This window comes from Pinus tabuliformis, chromosome 5_2 (assembly GCF_031772625.1).
Source record: "Pinus tabuliformis cultivar Carrire ecotype Pingquan chromosome 5_2, CPIR1, whole genome shotgun sequence".
In the NCBI taxonomy this organism is placed as follows: Eukaryota; Viridiplantae; Streptophyta; class Pinopsida; order Pinales; family Pinaceae; genus Pinus; species Pinus tabuliformis.
Genome location: NC_142306.1, coordinates 68785288 through 68811004, shown reverse-complemented (window position 1 = coordinate 68811004; position 25717 = coordinate 68785288).

Below are 25717 nucleotides of genomic sequence, written 5' to 3'. Positions count from 1 at the left end.
TCTTAGTTTGGGAAAAGGAAGACAAGAGGGGAGAGGGAAGAAAAACTGAGGGAACCTTTTTATTTGAGGAGAAGTAAGCTGTAAGCTGGACACCCTCATGGAAGATGTTGTTGAGGGAGGTAGAACGTTGCAAAGCAAGGAATTCTTGAGATAGTTGGCCAACAGAACTCCAATTGAAGCCCATGTGCTTAGTTAAAGCCCTAGACTAGACCTGCTGGAATCAAAGTTGTTTACGGTTGGACCTGGTGTGGTAATGTCCTAGAAACTGTTCTAGGCATGAATATGGATCAGGGGGGGCTTCAGTAGAGAATACTGATTCTCATTGGTTGGGTGGAGAATTTTATCCACCCAAAAAGTTATTAAGAAACTTATTCTAGATGAATATCATAAAATTCCATATGTTTCTTACCCTGGTTATCAGAAATTAATTACAACTATGAGAAAATATTAGTTTTGACCTAGTATGAAGAGAGAAGTGGAAGAATACCTGAAAAAGTGCCTAGAATGTCAACAGGTAAAAACTAAACGTCGAAATCCAACAAGTTTACTGATATGATATTGATAATGAAATTTGATGATATACATAAATCGAATTTATGTTCCTAACCAAAAAGTTATTAAGCAACTTAGTCTAGATGAATATAATAAAAGTACATATGGTTCTCACCCTTGTTATCAAAAATTAATTATAGCTATGAGAAGATATTATTTTTGTTCTCGTATGAAGAGAGAAGTGGAAGAATACCTGGAAAAGTGTCTAGAGTGTCAACAAGTAAAGGCTGAACATCAACGTCCAACAACTTTACTTCACCCACTACCCATTCCTAAATGGAAATGGGAAACCATTACATTATATTTTATAACAGGCTTACCTAAATCTAAAAATGAAAAATGACTCGATAATGGATGTTGTGGATAAACTAAGTAAATCTGCACATTTTTTTCCTGTATAGTCAACTTATAAAGCTCTATAAATCACTGATATTTTTATGAGGTAAATTTTCATTTTAGATGGAATACTAGAGATGGTAATCTTTGATGGGGATGTGAAGTTCACCTCTACTTTCTAGAAGGATCTTCATTGGTTTAGGAACTCAAGTACAATTCAGTACTTCTTACCATCCAGAGACAGATGGGAAAATTTAACGAGTGAACCAAGTGCTAGAAGACATGTTAAGGATGTACGCCATGCAACAAAAAAACAAGTGGGAAGATTACCTCCACGTGGTGGAATTTTCATACAATAATAGTTACCATGCCTCGAAAATGATCCCATTTGAGGTGTTGTATGGAAAAAAGTATAAGACACTATCATCTAGAGAAATCCTAAAGATAAACTAATATTAGGACCTGATATGTTAAAAGAAATGGAGCACACCATTAAGAAAGTGTGAATAAATTTTGAAAGCTGCTCAGGATCAACAGAAGAATTATGCAGATAAATGAAGAACCTACAGGGAATTTCAGGTGGGCGATCATGTGTATGTAAAGTTCAAACAACAAAAGAGCATATTGAGATGGGGAGGTTTAACAAATTTGTCTCCCCGATTTGTGGCCCTTTCCAAATACTTGCCCGAATTGGCCCAGTAACCTATCAACTGGCTTTACCTAGTCATATACATGTGCATAATGTATTTCATGTTTCTTTGCTAAAGAAGTATATACACGACCTTAGACATTATAACTTGGTAAAATGTGCAGGTAATATGATCAAGTAAAATAAATTTTATGTATTATTTTACTCGCCGATTGATGGAGTCTAACAAAAAATTTAATGTTGTGATTGTAGGTCAATCGAGATGGAGAATTCATGGTTGAGCCTCTATGTATTCTCGATCGGAAAGAAATAATGCTATAGAAACAAGTGTAGTAGATGAAATTTTTCCTGGAAGAGCGGCCTACCTGGAAGGGTGAGCATTTTATGCATGAGGCATATCCAAACCTATTCTAAGGGATAGGAAAACACCGAGGTCCATGTTTCGCTCAAGGGGAGAGGGAGATGTAATACCCTTCGGTAAATGTGTAAATATTTGAGTTACTTTATTAAGTTACTGGGAAAAATATGGACCATGTTAAAGGTCTGATATGAATAACTTATGAACATGAATGTTTTTAATTTTTATTAATAAAATAATTTAAATAGTCATCCATAAAGTTACAGTGGAAAGTAATGCTGAAATAGAGTTTCATATTCTAGACAGTTGAAAGAGAGTCACAGGAAGAGACAATTTCCTGCCCAAACTCCTCTCCTTAGAGATAAACTATCTCAGTTTGGGAAAATGAATACAAGAGGGGGGAGGAAAGAAAACCTGAGGAAACCTTGTTATCCGAGGATAAGTAAGTTGTAAGATAGACACCCTAAGGCAATATGTTGGCGAGGGAGGAAGGACACTACTAGGAAATGAATTCATGAGCTAGTTGGCCAATGTAATTCCAACTAAAGCCTGTGTGCTCAATTAAAGCCCTAGACTAGACCTGTTTGGGTCAGAGTTGTTTACGGTTGGACTTGGTGTGGTCATGTCTTAGAAACTGTTCTCGGTATGAAGATGGCTCAGGGGGAGATTCAATAAAGAATTTTGATTCTCTTTGGTTGGGTGGAGCAATTTATCCACCCAAAAAGTTATTAAGCAACTTATTATAGATGAATATCATAAAATTCCATATGTTTCTCACCCTAGTTATGAGAAATCAATTACAACTATGAGAAAATATTATTTTTTTCCTGGTATTATTAGAGAAGTGGAAGAGTACATGGAAATTTTTTTAGATTGTCAACAGGTAAAATATGAACATCAACATCCAACAAGTCTACTGATATGATATTGATAAAGAAAATTTGATGATATACAAAAATCGAATTTATGTTCCTAACCAAAAAGTTATTAAGCAACCTATTCTAGATGAATATAATAAAAGTCCATATGTTTCTCACCCTCGTTATCAGAAATTAATTACAACTATGAGAAAATATTATTTTTGTCCTGGTATGAAGAGAGAAGTGGAAAAATACCTAGCAAAGTGTCTAGAGTGTTAACAGGTAAAAGCCAAACATTGACATCCAATAACTTTACTTCACCCACTACCCATTTCTGAATGGAAATGCGAAATCATTAAGTAGATTTTATCATAGGGTTACCTAAGTCTAAAAAGGAAAAATGACTCTATAATGGTTGTCGTTGATTAACTAAGTAAATCTGCACATTTGTTTCCTATACAATCAACTTACAAAACTCTACAAATCACTGATATTTTTATGAGGTATATTTTTCATTTACATAGAATACCAGAGATGGTAATCTCTGATAGGGATGTGAAGTTCACCTCTACTTTCTAGAAGGATCCCTTCACTGGTTTAGGCACTCAAGTATAGTTCAGTACTGCCTACCATCCAATGACAAATGGGTAGATTGAACGAATGAACCAAATGTTAGAAGACATGTTAAGGATGTACGTCAAGAAACAACCAACCAAGTGGGAAGATTACCTCCACTTGGTGGAATTTTCATATAATAATAGTTACCATTCCTCCTTGAAAATGATCCCATTTGAGGTGTTGTATGGATGAAAGTATAGGAAACCTATCAGTTAGAGCAATCCTAAAGATAAACTAATATTAAGACTTGATATGTGAAGAGAAATGGAGCACATCATTAAGAAAGTGCGAATGAATTTGAAAGCTGCTCAAGATCAACAGATCAAGACTTATGCATATAAATGAAGAGAATAAAGGGAATTTCAGGTGGGAGATCATGTGTATCTAAGGGTCAAACAAAAAAGAGCACATTGAGATGGGGAAGTTGTGCAAAATTGGCTCCTCGTTTTTGTGGCCCTTTCCAAATATTTTCTCGAATTGGTTGAATAACCTATCAGTTGTCTTTACCTAGTCATGTACATGTGCATAATGTATTTCATGTTTCCTTGCTAATGAAATATATACATTATCTTAGACATATTATAAATTGGCAAGATGTGCAGGTAATATAATAAAATGAAATAATTTTTATGTATTAGTTTACTCACTGATTGATGGAGTCTAACAACAACTTTAATGTTATTATTGTAGGTCAAGCTAGATGGAGAATTCATGGTCGAGCCTCTATGCATTCTCAATCAGAGAGAAATAATGCTATGAAAAAGTGTGTAGTGGAAGAACTTTAGTCTGGAAGAGGCTACCTGGGAGGATGAACATTTTATGCATGAGGCATATCCAAACCTATTCCAATGGATATGAAAATACCGAGGACATTGTTTCGCTCAAGGGGAGGGGGAGATGTAATACCCTTCGGTAAATGTGTAAATATTTGAATTACTTTATTAAGTTTCTTTGCAGACTATTGACCATGTTAGAGGTATGATATGAATAACTTATGAACATGACTGTTTTTAATTTTTATTAATAAAATAATTTAAATAATCATCCATAAAGTTACGGTGAAACACAATGCTAAAATAGAGTTTCATATTCTAGAAAATTATAGGTAGAGGCGGTTTCCTACCCAAACTCCTCTCCCTAGAGATAAACTATTTCCTACCCAAACTCCTCTCCCTAGAGATAAGCTATCTCAGTTTGGGAAAAGGAAGACAAGAGGGGAAAGGGAAGAAAACTTGAGGCAACCTTTTTATCTGAGGAGAAGTAAACTATAAACTAGACACCCTCAGGAAAGATGCCATTGAGGGAGGAAGGACGCCGCCAAGAAAGGAATTGTTGAGCTAGTTGGATAGTGGAATACCAACTAAAGCTTGTGTGCTCAGTTAAAGCCATAGAATAGTCCTGTTGGGATTAAAGTTGTTTATGGTTGGACCTGGTGTGGTCATGTCTTGGAAATTGTTCTGGGTATGAAGTTGGCTTAGGGGGAGCTTCAGTAGAGCATATTGATTCTGATTGGTTGGGTGGAGCATTTATCCACCAAAAACATTATTAAACAACTTATTCTAGATGAATATCATAAAAGTCCATATGTTTCTCACCCTGGTTATTAGAGATTAATTACAGTTGTGAGAAAATATTTTTTTTGTCCTAGTATGAAGAGAGAAGTGGTAGAATACCCAAAAAAGTGTATAGAGTGTCAACAGGTAAAAGGTAAACATTGATATCAAACAAGTTTACTGATATGATATTGATATGGAAGATTTGCTGATATACAGGAATCGAATTTATGTTCCTAACCAAAAATTTATTAAGAAACTTATTCTAGATGAATATCATAAAAGTCCATATGTTTCTCACCCTTGTTACTAGAAATTACATACAACTATGAGAAAATATTATTTTTGTCCTAGTATGAAGAGTGAAGTGGAAAAATACTTGATAAAGTGTTTAGAGTGTCAACAGGTAAAATATGAACATTGACATCCAACATGTTTACTTCACCCACTACCCATTCCTGAATGGAAATGGGAAATCATTACATTATATTTTATCACGGGCTTGTCTAAGTCTAAAAAGGAAAAAATACTCTATAATGGTCGCTTTGGATAAACTAAGAAAATCTGTACTTTTTGTTCCTATACAATCAACTTATAAAGCTCTACAAATCATTGATATTTTTATGAGGGATATATTTCATTTACATGGAATACCAGAGATGGTAATCGCTGATAGGGATGTGGATTTCACCTCTACTTTCTAGAAGGATCTATTCACTAGTTTAGGAACTCAAGTACAGTTCAATATTGCCTACCATCCAGAGGCATATGGGTAGACTAAACGAGTGAACCAAGTGTTAGAAGACATGTTAAGGATGTATATCATGCAACAACAACCCAAGTGGGAAGATTACCTCCACTTGGTGGAATTTGCATACAGTAATAGTTTCCATGCCTCCTTGAAAATGTTCCCATTTGAGGTGTTGTATGAAAAAACGTATAGGACACCTATCAATCGGAGTAATCCTAAATATGAAGTAATATTGCGACCTCATATGTTAAAAGAAATAGAGCAGAACATTAAGAAAGTGCGAATGAATTTGGAAGCTACTTAGGATCAACAAAAGACTTATGCAAACAAATGAAGGTACAGAGGGAATTTCAGGTGAGAGATCATGTGTATGTAAGGGTCAAACCAAAAAAGAGCACATTGAGATAGGGAAGCTGTACAAAATTGGCTCCTCGTTTTTGTTTCCCTTTTCAAATACTTTCTTGAATTGGTCCAATAACCTATCAGCTAGATTTACCTAGTCATATACATGTGCATAATGTATTTAATGTTTCTTTTCTAAATAAATATATAGATGACCTTAGAAATATTATAAATTGGCAAGATGTGCAGGTAATATAATCAACTGAAATAATTTTTTGTATAGTTTTACTCACTGATTGATGGAGTCTAAGAAAAAAATTAATGTTGTGATTGTAGGTTGATCTAGATGGAGAATTCATGGTCGATCCTCTGTGTATTGTTGATCAGTGATAAATAATGATATGAAAATGAGTGTAGTGGAAGAACTTTAGCCTGGAAGAGGCTACCTGGGAGGATGAGAATTTTATGTGTGAGGCATATCCCAACCTATTCCAAGGGATAGGAAAATTCTGAGGACTCAGTTTCACTCAAGTGGAGGGGGAGATGTAATACCCTTTGGCAAATGTGTAAATATTTCAGTTACTTTATTAAGTTACTTAGCAGACTAAGGGTCATGTTAAAGGTTTGATATGAATAAGTTATGAAAATGAATGTTTTTATTTTTTATTAATAAAATAATTTAAATAGTCATCCATAAATTTACGGTGGAACGTAATGCTGAAATAGAGTTTCATATTCTAGACAGTTATAGGCAGAGGTAGTTTCTTACCCAAACTCCTCTCCCTAGAGATAAACTATCTAAGTTTAGGAAAAAGAAGACAAGAGGAGAGAAGGAAGAAAACCTCAGGAAACATTGTTATCTGAGGAGAAGTAAGTTGTAAGCTAGACACCCGTAGGAAAGATGTTATTTAGGGAGGTAGGATGATTCCATGCGAATAATTATTGAGCTAGTTGGTAAGTGGAATTCCAACTGAAGCTCGTGTGCTTAGTTAATTCCCTAAACTAGACCTGTTGGGGGTTAGAGTTGTTTACGGTTGGACCTAGTGTGGTCATGTCTTGGAAACTATTATGGGTATGAAGCTGGCTTGGGGGGAGGTTCAGTAGACCATACTGATTCTCATTAGTTGGGTGGAGCATTTTATCCACCCAAAAATTAATTAAGAAACTTATTCTAGATGAATATCATAAAATTCCATATGTTTCTCACCCTGGTTATCAAAAATCAATTACAGTTGTGAGAAAATATTATTTTTATCCTCGTATGAAGAGAGAAGTGGCAGAATACCTGGCAAAGTGTCTATAGTGTCAATAGGTAAAATATGAACATCGACATCCAACATGTTTACTGATGTTATATTGATAAGGAAAATTTGATGATATACATAAATCAAATTTATGTTCCTAACCAAAAATTATTTAAGCAACTTATTCTAGATGAACATCATTAAAGTACATATGTTTCTCACCCTAATTATCAGAAATTAATTACAGTTGTGAGAAAATATTATTTATGTCTTGGTATGAGGAGATAAATGGCAGAATACTTGGCAAAGTGTCTAGAGTGTCAACAGGTAAGATTAACATTGACATCCAATAGGTTTACTTCACCCACTACCCATTCCTGAATGGAAATGGGAAATCATTATGTTAGATTTTATCACAGGCTTACCTAAGTATAAAAAGGAAAAATGAATCTATAATGGTTATTGTGGATAAACTAAGTAAATCTGCACATTTTGTTCCTGTACAGTTAACTTACAATGCTCTGCAAATCACATATATTTTTATGAGGGGAATTTTTCGTTTACATGGAATACCAAAGATGCTAATCTCTGATAGGGATGTGAAGTTCACCTCTACTTTCTAGAAGGATCTCTTCACTAATTTAAGCACTCAAGTACAATTTAGTACTGCCCACCATCAAGAGACATATGGGTAGACTGAATGAGTGAACCAAGTGTTAGAAGACATGCTAAGGATGTATGCAATGCAACAACCAACCAAGTGGGAAGATTACCTCCACCTGGTGGAATTTTCATACAATAATAGCTACCATGCCTCCTTGAAAATGATCCCATTTGAGGTATTGTATGGAAAAAAGTATAGGACACCTATAAACCAGAGAAATCCTAAAGATAAACTAATATTGGGACTTGATATGTTAAAAGAAATGGAGCACACTGTTAAGAAAGTGCAAATGAATCTAAAAGATGCTCAGGATGAACAAAAGACTAATTCATATAAATGAATAACCAATAGGTAATTTCAGGTGGGAGATCATGTGTACATAAGGGTCAAACCAAAAAAGAGCACATTGAGATGGGGAAGTTGTACAAAATTGGCTCCCCGATTTTGTGGCCCTTTCCGAATACTTACCCGAATTGGTCTAGTAACCTATCAGTTAGATTTACCTAGTCATATACATGTGCATAATGTATTTCATGTTTCTTTGCTAAATAAGTACATACATGACCTTAGACATATTATAAATTGGCATGATGTGTAGGTATATAATCAATTGAAATAAATTTTATGTATTATTTTACTCATTGATTGATGGAGTCTAACAAAAAATTTAATGTTGTGATTGTAGGTCAAGACAGATGGAGAATTCATGGTCAAGCCTTTGTGTATTCTAAATCGGAGAGAAATAATTCTATGAAAACGGGTGTAGTGGAATAAATTTAGCTTGGAATAGGCTACATGGGAGGATGAGAATTTTTTGCATGAGGCATATCCCAACGTATTCCAAGGGATCAGAAAACACCGAGGACAACGTTTCACTCAAGGGAAGGGGGAGATGTAATACCCTTCGGTAAATGTGTAAATATTTCAGGTACTTTATTAAGTTAATTGGCAGACTATGGACCATGTAAAAGGTCTGATATGAATAAGTTATGAACATGAATTTTTTTAATTTTTATTAATAAAAGAATTTAAATAGTCATCCATAAACTTATGGTGGAATGTAATGCTGAAATAGAGTTTCATATTCTAGATAGTTGAAAGAAAGTTACAGGCAGAGGCAATTTCCTGCCCAAATTCCTCTCCCTAGAGATAAACTATCTCAGTTTGGGAAAAGTAAGGCAAGAGGGGAGAGGGAAGAAAACCTGAGGAAACCTTGTTATCCAAGGAGAAGTAAGATGTAAGCTAGACACCCTCAGGAAAGATGTTGTTGAGGGAGGCAAGACATTGCCAAGCAAGGAATTCTTGAGCTAGTTGGTTAATGGAATTCCAACTGAAGCCTGTGTGCTCAGTTAAATCCCTAGACTAGACCAGTTGGTGTCAGAGTTATTTACGGTTGGACCTAGTGTGGTCATGTCTTGGAAACTATTTTGGGTATGAAGCTAGATCAGGGGGAGCTTCAATAGAGCATACTGATTCTCATTGGTTGGGTGGAGCATTTTATCCACTGTAATTTTATGGAAAACTTGATTGCTTGAGAAATAGATAAGTGGAAAATTGTTTTGAATGGGAGCGTTTATTTCTACATGTGTTTATTTATGGAATGGTTATGTAATGTTCATTTCGTTGAAGAATAAATTTCTGATAGTTTGTATTAGATGTATAGTATTATTGATATAGGTTAGTTCTAGGCGAGAACAAACATTAATCTATTAGCCCCGAACAATCCTAAACCTTGTTATTTAATCTGGAAAAGAAAAGACTGGTATTGGAGAAACAAGTCCCTTTAGACTTCCAGATTTAATGCAAATATACTGTTATTTTAAAAATTAATTAAATAGTGTCTATTAGAAACTTGGGTTCCCCTAGAACAATGAACCAAAGATAGATGATGTTACATAAAATAAAATTGGACACTATAAAACAATATAAACTAAGCTTCCAAATAAAGGCAACATATACATTTAAATATCTAACGCATGTAATAAATTTTCAGAGACAATTGAAAATAGAATATATACAAACATTCCTTTTGCACCAAGTTCGATACTGAATAATATAGTAGACTATATGGCTGCATACAACTTTATTATGGAAGTAATAATAAAACATAATAATCCAATATCTATAACCAAATATTTTGTCCTCATTGAATTAAGGCACAATTGATAAGGAAACATTTATAATTTAGATAATAATGGAAATAAAAAATGGGTCATAATACCAGTAAATGGTTTTGAAAACATTGCAATTATATGTAACAAATCTGATAATAGTCAGTACCAAGGCTAAAGGCAGTAACAGAAATGTCAACTGAGAACTCAAACAAACAGATGCATTACATAGTGAAAATTTAAAAGGGTTCACGACAAGAGTAACCAATTTTTTTAATTCAGTTCTCTACTCAATAATGGTTTTGAGGCTGCTTGGACAACATTGTAATAGCCCTACTATAAACTGTATAAAGAAATTCTAACTCCGAGAACAAGGAAATTTGTGCCTAGGACCTATACTAACTCTTGGTCATGATAATGTGGTGACTTGTAACAATTGACCAGAGGAAGTATTAAAAGGAAGAACCTGGCATTAAGCAAGAAGAAAACAAAACATATGCCTATGTAAACGGGTAGAGTTGGATTCAAACCTGCAAGTTTAAAATATGAAGCTGAATTAGCTAGGTTATTGGTCAGAGAGTAAAAACCCTAAAGGAATAAAAAATGGGTAGGTTTGCAAGAAAACTAACTTGTAAATAATACTAAAAGGCAGCCATAAACCTCACATTTTGTGCAGAGAAATAAGTCAGACAAACTGTCAAAAAATTGAGAATTTTGCAAGAGATGAATTGCTAGCTTGAGGAATACAATATGTGCACATCCATTAACTTACAGACCTAGAAGGGCCAAAACGGCATAATTTTCCTTTTTCCCACGCCATAGCTTGCAAGAGAGGTAATATGGGCAACCAAGGTTTCATGCTGTGTGTAATGCTTAGAAATTAACTTGCAACTAATCGAATAAACCAAATAAGGAGAAGCATATAGGAAACTATAATGAAATCAATACTTGAAGTGTAACTAGAGCCACAAGAAATTATCTGGTGACGCCTCAACCTTCACAAAAATAATTTCTGTAAACGTATAATTACGAACTATACATATCTATGTGTCAGACACCATATGAATACTTAAATGGTCGCTCCAAAACATGTATATAATCATAGTATCTTTTAGGAATTAAAGTGAAAGGGTAAGTTAAAATAATATGGGTACCCCTTTGGATGATGCGTGGAACCGTATTTTACAAGAAAGAACAAGACTGGTATTAAATACTGGCTTCATTCATACAAAAATGTTGTCACGTTTACAAAGTAAAAGTAATTTTTTGAGCAGAGGGAGATGGTACATTCACTTGGATCAGACCATCCGTCTCTAATCTTAACGATCAACACAATAAAGGGTTCCAAACACATTAACCTTAAAACATCAATGTGATTTATCCAGAATTTTTTTTTTTTTATAACTCATGAATCACATAAGCGTGCATTAAGAAATTTTTAATGAATTGATATTTTATTATGATTAATTTTTTATTTAAATTTTAAAAGCCTATTAAAAATAAGATCACTATATTTTAATCATGAATATTTATTAAATTCAATTATATAACTAAATAGATTAATAATTATATTTCAAATTGATATAAAATTTTAAAAATAATTAATTATCAAATATAAATTATTTTAAAATAATAAACTAATAACATATTTTATTAATGTTTTTTTTCAATTATATAACTAAATAGATTAATAACTATATTTCAAATTGATATAAAGTTTTAAAAATAATTAATTATCAAATATAAATTATTTTAAAATAATAAACTAATAATATATTTTATTAATGTTTTTTTGTAAGTTTAATAGGACTCTCTAATTTTCGAGTTTACATGTCCATTATTCACCCTGCTATGAGGGGAGGGTAGCACAAGATTCGAACCCAAGAGAGATCTTTGATTCGATGAGACTTCATTCCACGACCATCCCCACTTGATCTACCCAGACAAACATGTTTAAAATTTATTTTAAAGTATAAATACTTTCTTTATATTTTGAAATATAAACGATTTATTATGTGACATTTACTAAAAGTAACGTTTCACTTTAATTTTGTAACATATATGCTTTATAATTTTTCAAGGCTTGTTATTGGTAATGAATATAGTACACATTGAAAATGGATTTCCAAAGCTTTTAACAAAATATTTACAATTTTTTTTTGTTAAATTATTTATAAAAAACTATGTTTCCAATTTGTATAGGTTAAAAGAACTAGTTTGTTTAAAGACTAAAATCCTTTGCTAAAGACTCATTTTTTAAAGTGTAAATGAATGATAAATATTAATTATGTAGAAATATTGCAACATAAGAAGTTCAAATTCTTTAAACTTTTGTAAAAAATTAGTGTTTAAAATTTTATCAAAGCTTTTATGTAATCTTTCTTTAGAAAAATAAAGAACTTTTAATGGATGAATTCAAGCTAGGGAAGAAACAAAAGATTTGCGTCTCAAAGTTGAGGCACATTAAATGATTAAGTTAAGGAAACTAGATTAGTTATTTTAATACCATTTTATGAAATAAATAGCATAAATTTTGATCATTAATAGTCTAATATGTTATAAACATGCACCATAAACATAAGTAAATCAAAAGAGAGGATAATAGAGAAGAACACCATCAAAGAAAGTGGAAAACCCTTCATGGTGGAGAAATCTCCATTCACTAGAAAAATATGAAGACAAAATACAAATGCGTGAAACTGACAATCCTTAGGTGAGGAGATATCGAGGCTATGCACAATGATGATTCAATTCATTGAATTAACAAATCAATCAATACAAGTCTTATAAAATGGTGTTTAATTAGGGAGATCATACAACCTGCTAGAAAATAAGAACTAATAATTTCCTAATTACAAACAAAATCCTAACTATTACTGTTTCTCCATTATTTTCTATGTTTCTCCCTTAATGGAGAAACGATTAATTTTCAAACCTAGCATCTCCCTAAACAATTTAAATTTCACCTCCCCAAGGGGCTTTGTGAAAATGTTAGCAACATTTTCATAAGTACTACAATATTCAAAAAAAATCTCCTTAGAATGTATCTTTTCTCTAATAAAATGAAACTATGCATCAACATGCGTCGTCCTTGCATGAAAGATTGTATTATTTGCCAACTTGATTGAGCTTTGGTTGTCACATTTGATCACTATTGATCCAAAATGGATCTAGTTTTGCCTCTGGATCAATGTCCTCAAATGCAGATTAAAGTGGGATCAAGTTGAAGTGCTCGTCAATATAATTCCAACGGTGCAAACGACGCGTAAATCCGAGTTCGGATGAAGAAGTTAAAGCCAGTCAAAGTTTATGAAAAATTAGGGCAAAAAGTAAAAAATTCAAAAGTCAATAGTCAATAGGGCGATGTTAGCAGGAGACGTGTTGTCCCGGGAATACACCACTTGTCTTGGATGACATCAGTAGAGGAGGTGACATGTCGCGATGTGGTTGGTTGATATGGGCCAATCCGGTGCTAACACATGGCAGCCTAGATTTTGCCCAATGTGGCCTTATTTCCAAAATTTTGGGGATTAGGGAGGATCGAACCCCTGACCTCCCAGAATGGCTAAGTCTTTGCCAAAACTAGCTCACCGGTTGGGCTACTGCAGGTCTTGTTAACAGAAGTGATTAGGTTATATTTATGGTGTGCGGGATTTGGGTCGTCGGAAAACGGGGTTGACGACTGGGGTCAACCCCACGACCATCAGAACCCTTAAGTTTATTAATGTAATATCCCACCTGCAACAGGCAGTGGTAACCATATACCATATATGAACCAAACAAACCATATAACAAGCAATGACAAGCGGAACCATATAGCCCGAAACCTTATCATAGAGTGTGAATATCTATGTATATCCAATGTAAAACGGCGGGAGTGTCGAGCGGGGGTTTCGACCCACCGACATCCAACCTTATATACCAATGACTTCAAACATTTGGGGTACCCAACATGTCAAGGGTGGGACTTGGTTAACTAAGCCACCATAATTTTATTTAAACAGTTGCAGGTGCCTAACCCGCTATACCACCAGCACGTAGACCGAGGTATTTTTGAGCAGGCCAAGGTGGTTTTTGTCAGCAGAAAGTGGTTTTGCAGGGACAGAGGTAGTTTTGGATCATTCCAGGGGGTCTGGAGGTCACAATGACCAAATATGGTCAAGTTTATACTTGTTTGACTCGAAATTTCGAGCTGAACACAATGGTGAGGTCCATTTTCTCATTTGAGTCTCTGTTTTTGAGCTCATACTTGTAACAACATTTTGAAGACAAAATAAAGAGGTCAGCACTGGAAGTTAAAGGACCAGGAGACATAGCCAGGAAGTCTGGTGAACTCCTTTATTAAATTTTGTTGTGTCGATGTGTTTGAATGTGTTTTCAATTTGCTTATATGTTTATGTTATTTGCAACTTTTTCGATCCATTGCACTAAGTAACATAAGAAACTTCACATAAATTCTATAATACCTTTTTTCATTAACTGATCAAGTGGTATCAGAGCTGAAGGTTTTTATGGTTTGACAAGTTTGTGTGAAGATTTGAATGCTTACTAGGTTGAGGCTCCGACGAGGTGAAGGTGACTTTGTTGAGGCGAATCCAGAGATTGGAAGGGTCTTTTCACAAAGGAGGATGGTGGATGATACTCCACTTGGGTCAGAATATCAATTCTTGGATAGTTTCATGACGATACGTGCAATGGTGGAAGAGATGTATCGCGAGTTTAAGAAGAACAAATATGAAGGCACTTCATACCCTGAAGATCAAGAAGATAAGGGAAAGGGAGGAATGCTTCCTCCACCATCTCCTCCATCGTCACCATCATCGTTATCATCATCCTCTTCTTCTCATAAATCTAGTCCTTCTAAGAAGAAAAAGAAGAAATCCTCTTTGATAAAATTAGATGTAAAAATTGATTTGCCAATTTATGATGGAGAACTTAACGCTGAAAAGCTTGATAATTAGATAAGACAAATTGAAGTGTATTGCGGGGTGCAGAAAGTTGTTTAAGAAAGGAAGAAGATCTAGCTTGCTAGCCTTCGACTTGGAGGAACCGCGCTTGTATTGTGGAAAGGCAAGACACAAACAGATCTCCAAAAGCATGGTAAAATCATTTCAACTTGGAATGAATAAAAAAGAAATTTTATCCTTTGGCTTATATGCAACAACCAATGATGAGTTGGCAAACACTACGCCAATTAAAAGGTCAAGTGTTCAAAGTTATACTCAGGAATTCCATAAGAGAGCTTTAACATTAGGCATATCATTGGACTCACCAGAGACATTATTGAAATACATAGGTAGTCTTCATAGTTATTTGAGGCATACCTTACTTATGTTCAATCCAACTAGCTTAGATGATGTGTCAGTTCAAGCAACTCATCTAGAAGCTAGAAGAAAAAATGTAACCCAAGATGTTGGGAAATCATCCAAACCTATTGAAAGCAAGAATAAAGGCAAGAAGAAACTTAAATGGAAGGAGAAGAAAACGAACACTGTGAAGAAAGATAAACCATCATGCACTCATTGTAAGAAGGAAGGTCACGATGAGGCACACTACTGCTCATTGCATCTAGAATTGAAGCCTAAGAAGATTGGGAGTAAGGAGCGGAAGAATGCTTCTGCTATTCAAAAGGATTTGGGATCAGATTCAGGGGATGAGACAACGATTACAACTACAGGTATAAAAGGTAAATATTCTAAAGCATCTACAAGTACTTCTTCGCATTCTGTTGATAATGATAATGATGAGAGGAAAATAAATGAGCTATTTCACATTAGAGTCATTTCCAAGCATACTAAAATTGATACTTTATTTGATAGTGGGTCACAAGTTAATTTGATTTCTGAAGAAATTGTAAAGAAGTTGGGTCTAGAAACAAAACATCATAAAAAACCATATCCATTAGGTTGGGTGTGTGATAAAACTAAGCTACAAGCTACGAAACAATGTAAACTTCGTTTTTCTATTGGGTCAAAGTTTGTAGATGAGGTTGAGTTAGACATAGTCCCATTGGACATATGTGGAATTGTATTAGGAAGTCCATACTTGTACGATAGAAATGCTATCTTCTATCGAACTGAAAATAAGTATCAACTCACTAAGGATGGAATTGAATATATTTTAAGGGCTCATAAACTCAAAGATAATTTCTCTCTCATAAATTTCGGACAGATGAAAATAATTGTAAATTCAAGTAAACAATTTTTACTTATGATTGTAAAAGCAAAGGATATTGATAAATCCGATGCCTTTCAAGGCTGTAATCCTAAACAGAAAGCAGATATAGTTAAAGTTGTTTCCAATTATGATATTCTGTTTCAAGAGCCTAGAGGGCTTCCACCCAAGCGAGAGATAGAACATGAGATTTATTTGCAGCAAGATGCTCCACTACCTAACATTGGAATGTACAGGTTATCAGCTATAGAGAATTCAGAAATAAAGAAGCATGTACATGAGTTGCTCGATCAAGGGGTTATTCGACCAAGCACATCACGTGCGGATCACCTAATGTGTTAGTGCGAAAGAAAGACGGTTTGTGGAGAATGTGCATTTATTTTAGAGCATTAAATAAAATCACAATAAAGAATCGTTATCCTCTCCCTCGTATTGATGATTTGTTAGATCAGTTAAAAGGTGCAGTTTAATTACCTAAATTGGACTTGCGAAGCGGTTACCATCAAATCAGAGTTGCAGAACAGGATGTATGGAAGACTGCTTTCAAAACAAAGCAAGGACTCTATGAATGGATGGTTATGCCTTTTGTATTAACTAACATTCCAGCTACATTCATGTGAGTCATGAATTATGTATTTAGACAATTCATTGATGATTTTGTAATAGTCTATTTAGATGATATTCTTGTTTTCAGTAGAACATGGGATGAACATGTAAAGCATGTAAAGCAGATTTTAGATGTTTTGAAAAGAGAAAATATCTATGTAAAACTGTCAAAATGTGAATTTGGCAGAACATATTTGAATTATTTGGGTTATATTGTAGGGGTGGTGAATTGAAGATAGATCCCTCTAAGGTCGAATTCATTGTAAATTGGCCTAAGCCCAATACTGCTACAGAAGTTAGAAGTTTCTTAGTGGCAACACAATATTGGAGAAAGTTTATTGCTAACTTTTCTTTGATTGCAGCTCCTTTACATGCTTTGACAAGTGTGAAACAGGTGTTTCAGTGGGGAGGAAAACAGCAGAAAGCCTTCGACACATTGAAAGAAAGGATCAGTACAACGCCAGTACTAGCATTGCCAGACCTTCAAAATCCATTTGAGATTGAGACAGATGCAAGGGAATATGCCATGGGGGCAGTGTTGATGTAACACAGAAAGCCTATATACTTTCATTCTGAGAAATTCACATCAGCAGTAGTTATCTATCCTACATATGATAAGGAATTATATGCATTAGTTTAGAGTGTTAAAAAGTGGAAACATTACATAATGGGTAAAGAAACAATCATACACACAGATCATCAACCACTACAATACTTACACTCATAAACTAAATTGCAACAATCATGACATTACAGGTGGATGGGTTTTATACAACACTTTCATCTTGCTATCAGATATAAGAAGGGAATACATAATAAGGTTGCAGACATGTTATCAAGACCAATTATAAATGCATCCACAATACTTATGCATAATTCAGTAATTCAAAAGCTACATTGAACAATATGCTCAAGACACAAATTTTAAGGATGTATATGCAACTTTAAGTCATGGCAAGAAGGTAGAAGAATTGGATTATTTCATAAAGGACAAACTCTTATATCATTTGGGAAAGTTATGCATTCCACAAACTGAAAGAGATAATATAATTCGAGAAACACATACTTCTCTCATATCAGGTCATTTTGGTGTAAGTAAAACAGTTGCACAATTATAAAGGTTCTGCTATTGGACACGAATGAATGAGACAATTTCTAGATATATTAAAGGATGTACTATGTGGGCTACAAGAAAGCCAAGTAATACAAAATTAGGCTTGTATACTCCACTTCCAATTCCTTCTCATCCTTGGGAAAGTGTATCCATGGATTTTGTTGGGGGATTGCCAAAGTCTAGAAAGAGTCATGATTATTTGTATGTAGTTGTGGATAGGTTCAGTAAGATGTGTATGTTGACACCATGTAATAAACATGTCACATCTGAACAAACTGCAAAGTTGTTCTTGTTGGGTGTGGAGCATGATTATTTAGAGGTCTTTGTTTCAGCCGGATGTATACCCCAGGAAGTTTGTACACCCCTCCATGCGGGGGGGTGTGGGGGGGACTTGTCCCCCCCGTGGGGGTTCGGGGGGGCCGATCCCCCTCGGCTAGGGGGTCCGGGGGCTAGCGGTCCCCCGGCGGGGGTTTCGGGGGTAGCACCCCCGAAGCTAAAAAAAGATGTAAAGTTGCCTTGTAAAGTATAGTAATTTCTAGTCAATCTGGGCCGTTCCTTAGGCGAATGATCTAACGGTAGAACTTATGTTTAGTTTAAGGTTTTTTGCCCTAGAAGGCAACCCCTCTCTTTGTATGAGGGCATTGTATTGAGGCTATGTAATAGATGTGTATTCTCTGAGCGAGAAACAGAGAGGTGAGACTGTGAGAGAAAACAGAGGATATTACAGTGGATCTGCTGTAGGTTGTGTCTCTTCATTTTGTTGGATAATAGAAAGGAAGGACTGGCTATTCGGGGTGGACGTAGCCCAAACTGGGTGAACCACGTATATCTGTGTCTCTCTGGTTTTATGCGTTTTCTGTGTTTATATTTATGCAATATTCTATGTGTTCCATTGCTCTGTAATATATAATTTTCTAACAACTGGTATCAAAGCCGAAGGTCTATTTGGCTGATAAACTCGCAGGAGAGAAGGGTTCCTGGTTCGAGTGGGAGCAATGGCGGAAGATGGTAGGTTTAGGGTCGAAAAATTCAATGGCCAAAACTTCTCGTTGTGGAAGATGCAAATGGAAGATTATTTGTATCAGAAAGATCTGTACCTACCATTGGGTGGAAAAACAAAGATGCCGACGGGTATGACAGATGAAGAATGGAATCTTCTCGATAGAAAGGCACTCGGAACAATACGGCTGTGCCTGGTGGTGTCGGTAGCATTTAATATTTCAAAGGAAACGACAACATAGGGTTTAATGTTGGCATTGGCCAAACTATATGAAAAGCCTTCGACCTCAAATAAGGTATTTCTTATGAAGTGTTTATTTAATATGAAGATGTCAGAAGGTGGATCTGTTGCCGACCATTTAAATGATTTTAATACTGTTACAAGTCAGTTAAGTTCTGTAGGGGTAAACTTTGATGATGAAGTTAGAGCTCTATTATTCTTGTGCTCATTGCCAGAAAGTTGGAATGGTTTAGTAATGGCCATTAGTAACGCTGTTTCTGGATACAGTACTTTAAAGTTTGATGATGTTGTTGGTGCTATTCTTAGTGAGGAAATGCGACGGAAAAGCTCTGGTGAGACATCGGGTAATGCTTTGAGTGCAGAGTCTAGGGGAAGAAAAATGGAAAGAGGAAAGAGCTCAGGATATCACAGTAAATCAAGGAAAGGCAGATCCAAGTCCAGATCGGGGATAGTGTGATGGAAATGCGGAAAGAAAGGACACCTAAAGAAAGACTGTAGATCTCGGAAGGGAAAAGAAGGAGATGCACATCAAGAAAACAATCATGAAGAAAATATGACAGGTGAGGTGTTACAAGATGCTTTGATTCTTTCTTTCGAAAATATTACTGATTCTTGGGTGGTAGATTCAGGGGCCTCATTCCATGCCACATCTGATAAGAAATATTTTCATGACTATGTTCAAGGAGATTTTGGACAAGTCCGTTTGGGTGATGATAAACCTTGTAAAATTGTTGGAATGGGTAAGGTTTTTGTAAAACAACAGAATGGAAACCAATGGCTACTAAAGGAGGTAAGGCATGTTGCAGATCTGAAGAAAAATCTGATTTCAATAGGGCAGTTGGGCGGTGAAGATTGTGTGACAACTTTCACAGATAAAGCTTGAAGGTCACCAAAGGAGCCCTGGTAATAGCAAAAGGCGAAAAGGTTGGTACATTGTATTTATGCAATGGTATTTCTAAGTCTGTAAATGCTTTAACTTCCAAAGGAGCAGATGCAGCGTTATGACATCATAGGATCAGACACATGAGTGAAAAGGGGATGAAGATTCTTCACTCAAGGAATTTGTTGCCGAGTTTGAAGAATGTTGATTTGGACTTCTGTGAGAATTGCATTTATGGAAAACAGAAGAGAGTAAGATTTCTCAGAGTTGGGAAAGAAAAGAAGAGCGAAAAATTAGAGCTTGTGCATACAGATGTATGGGGACCTTATCAGGTATCATCTCTCGGTGGCTCTCGTTATTATGTTACTTTTATTGATGATGCAACTAGAAAAACTTGGATTTATTGTATTAAGAATAAATCTGATGTATTTGATACTTTCAAGAAATGGAAAGCTTTGGTTGAGATTGAGACAGGAAAGAAATTGAAGTGTCTAAGATCAGACAATGGAGGTGAATATTGCAGCAAAGAGTTTGATAGGTACTGTTCAGAGCATGGAATTCGTAGAGAGAAGACAGTTCCAAGAACACCACAAACAAATGGTGTGTCAGAAAGGATGAATAGAACAATCATGGAGTGTGCAAGGTGCATGAGATTGCATGCAGGATTGCCTTTACAATTTTGGGCAGATGCTGTAGATACTGTTGTTTATCTAATAAACATAGGGCCTTCAAGTTTCTTGGATGGTGGTGTTCCGGAGGAAGCATGGACAAGTAAAAAGGTAAACTACTCCTTTTTAAAGCCTTTTGGTTGTGAGGCCTTTGTCCATATTAATAAAGAAAATAGAACAAAGCTTGAGGCAAAGTCAAAGAAATGTACCTTTATTGGATATGGTGTTAATAATTTTGGTTATTGCTTATATGATTATGAAAATCACAAAATCATTAGGAGCAGAGATGTAATATTCAATGAAAATGTCTTGTATAAGAATCAATTGCAGGAAAAGAAACAGGAAAAAGAAAACAAGGAATACATAGTTCTTGATGAGATCACTGAAAAAGTAAAGGTGCCTAAAAATAATAATAATCAACAACCACAACAACAACAACCACCACAACAGCAACAGGCACCCCAAACACCTGAAAGTGGTGTTAGAAGATCTACCAGGATAAGTATACCCCCTGAACGATACTCTCCTTCATTATATTATTTATTGTTGACTGATTCTGGTGAAACCGAATGTTATGAAGACGCAATGCAGGTTGAAAGCAGGAAGAATTGGGAGTTAGCCATGGAAGAAGAGATGGACTCCTTAATGCATAACCAGACTTGGGACTTAGTCAGGTTGCATGCAGGAAAAACTACATTGAAAAATAAATGGGTCTATAGGCTAAAGGAAGAAGATGGAGGAAAACAGAGGTACAAATCTAGACTTGTGGTGAAGGGGTTTGCACAGAAGAAAGGTATTGATTTTGATGAAATATTTTCTCCTGTTGTTAAAATGACTTCAATTAGAACTATTTTAAGTCTAGTAGTAGCTGAAGACTTGCATATTGAGTAGTTAGATGTAAAGACAACCTTTCTCCATGGGGATTTGGAGGAAGAGATATATATGCAGCAGCCACAAGGATATGAGGTAAAAGGGAAGGAGAAACTAGTGTGCAGGTTGAAGAAGAGCTTGTATGGCTTAAAACAGGCTCCAAGGCAGTGGTATCTAAAATTTGACAGGTTTATGTCTGAACAAGGTTATACTAGATGTCACTCTGATCATTGTGTTTATCTCAAAAGGCAAAATGATGGTAGCTATATTATATTGTTATTGTATGTAGATGACATGCTTGTTGAAAGTTCTAACATGTAGGAAATAAATGTGCTCAAAAGAAAATTGGCAAACTCATTTGCAATGAACGATTTGGGTGCTGCAAAATAAATCCTTGGTATGAGAATAACTAGAGATAGGAAGAATCACAAATTAACATTGTCTCAAAGTGAGTACATAGAAAAGGTGTTGAAAAGGTTTAATATGCAGAATGCAAAACCAGTTGGTATACCTTTGGCTAGCCATTTCAAATTAAGTAAGGAGGCGTGTCCCAAGACTCAGGAAGAAATGGATCATATGTCTAAAGTTCCATATGCATCAGCAGTTGGAAGCTTAATGTATGCAATGGTTTGCACAAGGCCTGATATTGCACATGTAGTGGGAGTTGTAAGCAGGTACATGAAAATCCAGGAAAATAACATTGGATGGCAGTGAAGTGGATTCTCAGGTATTTGAGAGGTACCACAAATCAAGCATTATGCTTTGGTGGTTCAAACATTGCTCTATGGGGATATGTTGATGCAGATGTGGCAGGTGACAGAGATAACAGGAGGAGCACTACAGGATATGTATTTATTGTAGGTGGAACAACGGTCAGTTGGGTTTCAAAATTCCAAAGTGTTGTTGCACTTTCAACAACAGAAGTAGAGTATGTTACTGCTACAGAGGCTAGTAAAGAAATGATTTGGTTACAAAGGTTTCTGGATGAATTGGGTAAGAAGCAGGAGTTGGGCAGGTTATACAGTGATAGCCAAAGTGCCATACATCTTTGCAAAGAACTGTGCATTTCATTCCAAGACTAAACATATACAACTCAAGTACCATTTCATACGGTTAGCATTGGAAGATGGACAGTTGAAGCTGGAAAAGATACACACTAGCCAGAATCTTGCAGATATGCTAACAAAAGTTGTAACCAGGGAGAAACTGAGAATCTGCTCAGTTTCAATTAGTCTTCAAGTATGATGAAGAAGATGAGAAATAGCCAGGTCCAAAGTGGAGTCATTATCTAGCAAATGAAGCAGCAGTGGAGTTGCTACAATCATTCTCCAAGTGGGAGATTTTTGGGTGTGGAGCATGATTATTTAGAGGTCTTTGTTTCAGCCGGATGTATACCCCAGGAAGTTTGTAAACCCTTCCACGTGGGGGGGTGCGGGGGGGACTTGTCCCCCCCGTGGGGGTTTGGGGGGGTCAATCCCCCCCGGCTGGGGGGTCCAGGGGCCAGTGGTCCCCCGGCGGGAGTTTCGGGGGCGTTGTCCCCGAAGCTAAAAACATATGTAAAATTGCCTTGTAAAAGTATAGTAATTTCTAGTCAATCTGGGCTGTTCATTAGGCGGATGATCTGACGGTAGAAATTATGTTTAGTTTAGGGTTTTTTGCCCTAGAAGGCAACCCCTCTCTTTGTATGAGGGCATTGTATTGAGGCTGTGTAATAGATGTGTATTCTCTGAGCGAGAAACAGAGAGGTGAGACTGTGAGAGAAAACAGAGGATATTACAGCGGATCTGCTGTAGGTTGTGTCTCTTCATTTTGCTGGATAATAGAAAGGAAGGACTGGCTGTTCGGGGTGGACGTAGCCCAAACTGGGTGAACCACGTATATCTGTGTCTCTCTGGTTTTATGCGTTTTCTGTGTTTATATTTATGAAATATTCTATGTGTTCCATTTCTCTGTAATATATAATTTTCTAACAGTTCTTTCAAAATGTATGGGTTCATTTTGGGTTACCCACTTCTATTGTATTTGATCAAGATTCTCGATTTTTCGGGAAATTTTGGTCAAGTCTATGGGAGTTAATGGACACAAAGTTAAAGAAGAGCACGACATTTCATTTGCAAAAATATGTTCAGACAGAAGTGGTCAACATGATAGTGATATAGTTGCTTCAAGGATATTACAGCAAGCATCCCAAACTTTGGGATGAGCATTTGTGTTATGTGCAACATGCTTACAACCATGCAAAACATTCTTCTACTCAGAGATCTCCTTTTGAGACTTCTTTTGGTTTTATACCAAAGTCTCCCTTGAATTTTGTCTTTAGTAAAGACAAAGCAGTTGATCGACAGAGTGATGTGGAAAAAGCAACCAAGTTCATTGAACAAATCTAGGAAATTCACCAGGCAGTACAGGAACAACTAGAAAGAAGCCAAGCAAAGTATAAGGCATGACATGACAAGCATCGAGTTGAGCATAGTTTTCAAGTTGGTGATTAAGTCTGGTTGTACATCAGCAAAGAAAGACTACAAGGGGAAGGTAAGAAGTTGAAACCAATTAGATATGGTCCTTTCAAAATACTTGACAAAATTGGTGAAAATGCTTTCCGCCTAGATCTACTAGCTTATATGCAAATCTATTCTATCGTAAATGTTGAAAACTTGTGATTGTATGAGACTTCATTGATTGAATATCCCAAAGAGCAAGGTCAGCTACCTTCCATTGAAGATATTTTTCCCGAGTATCTCAATGAGCTACAGGAGGATACAGTTCTTGACAGGAGGACAAGGACTTCGCGACGAGGAAAAGTTGAGTATCTTTGAGTTGGACTCAAAGGTATAAATCCAAGTAAAGCATGATGGATAGAGATTGGAAAAGTGGGGGAAGCATATCCTCACTTGTTCAACAACTAAAACCAACTTTTGGTGGTCCAAAAGCTTATAGTGGGGAGGAGTGATCCAAAATGGATCCAGTTTTGCCTCCGGATAAAAGTCTTCAAATGTAGATGAAAGTGGGATCAAGTCAAAGTGCTCGTTGATACGATTCCAACAGTGTGAATGACACGTAAATCTGAGTCTGGATGAAGAAGTTAAAGCCAGTCAAAGTTTATGAAAAATTAGGGCAAAAAGTCAAAAGTCAAAAGTCAATCAACGGTCAACAGGGTGATGTCAGTAGGACACGTGTCGTCCTGGGAATACACCACTTGTCCTGGATGACATCAACAGAGGAGGTGACATGTCACGATGTGGTTGGTTGATATGGGCTAATCCAGTGCTGACACGTGGCAACTCGGATTTTGCCCAATGTGGCCTTATTTCCAAAATTTTGGGGATTAGGGAGGATCGAACCCCTAACCTCTCGGAATGGCTAAGTCTTCACCGGAACTAGCTCATCGGTTGGGCTACCACAGGTCTTGTTAACGAAAGTGATTAGGTTATATTTATGGTGTGTGGGATTTGGGTCGCCGGAAAAAAGGGCCGACGGCCGGGGTCAACCCCACGACCACCGGAACCCTTAAGTTTATTAATGTAATATCCCACATGCAACGGGCAGTGGTAACCATATACCATATATGAACCAAACAAACCATATAACAAGCAATGACAAGCAGAACCATATAGCCTGAAACCTTATCATATAGTGTGAATATCTATGTATATCCAATGTAAAATGGCGGGAGTGTCGGGCGGGGGTTTCGACCCGCCGACCTCCAACCTTATATACCAATGACTTCAAACATTCGGGCTAACCAACATGTCAAGGGTGGGACTTGGTTAACCAAGCCACCATAATTTTATTTAAACAGTTGCAGGTGCCGAACCCGCCATACCACCAGCGCGCAGACCGAGGCAGTTTTGAGCAGGCCAAGGTGGTTTTTGTCAGCAGAGAGTGGTTTTGCAGGGACAGAGGTGGTTTTGGATCATTCCAGGGGGTTTGGAGGTCACAGTGACCAAATATGGTCAATTTTATACTTGTTTGACTCAAAATTTCGAGCTAAACGCAATGGTGAGGTCCATTTTCTCATTTGAGTCTCTGTTTTTGAGCTCATACCTGTAACAAAATTTTGAAGACAAAATAAAGAGGTCAACACTAGAAGCTAAAGGACCAGGAGACGTAGCCAGGAATTCTGGTGA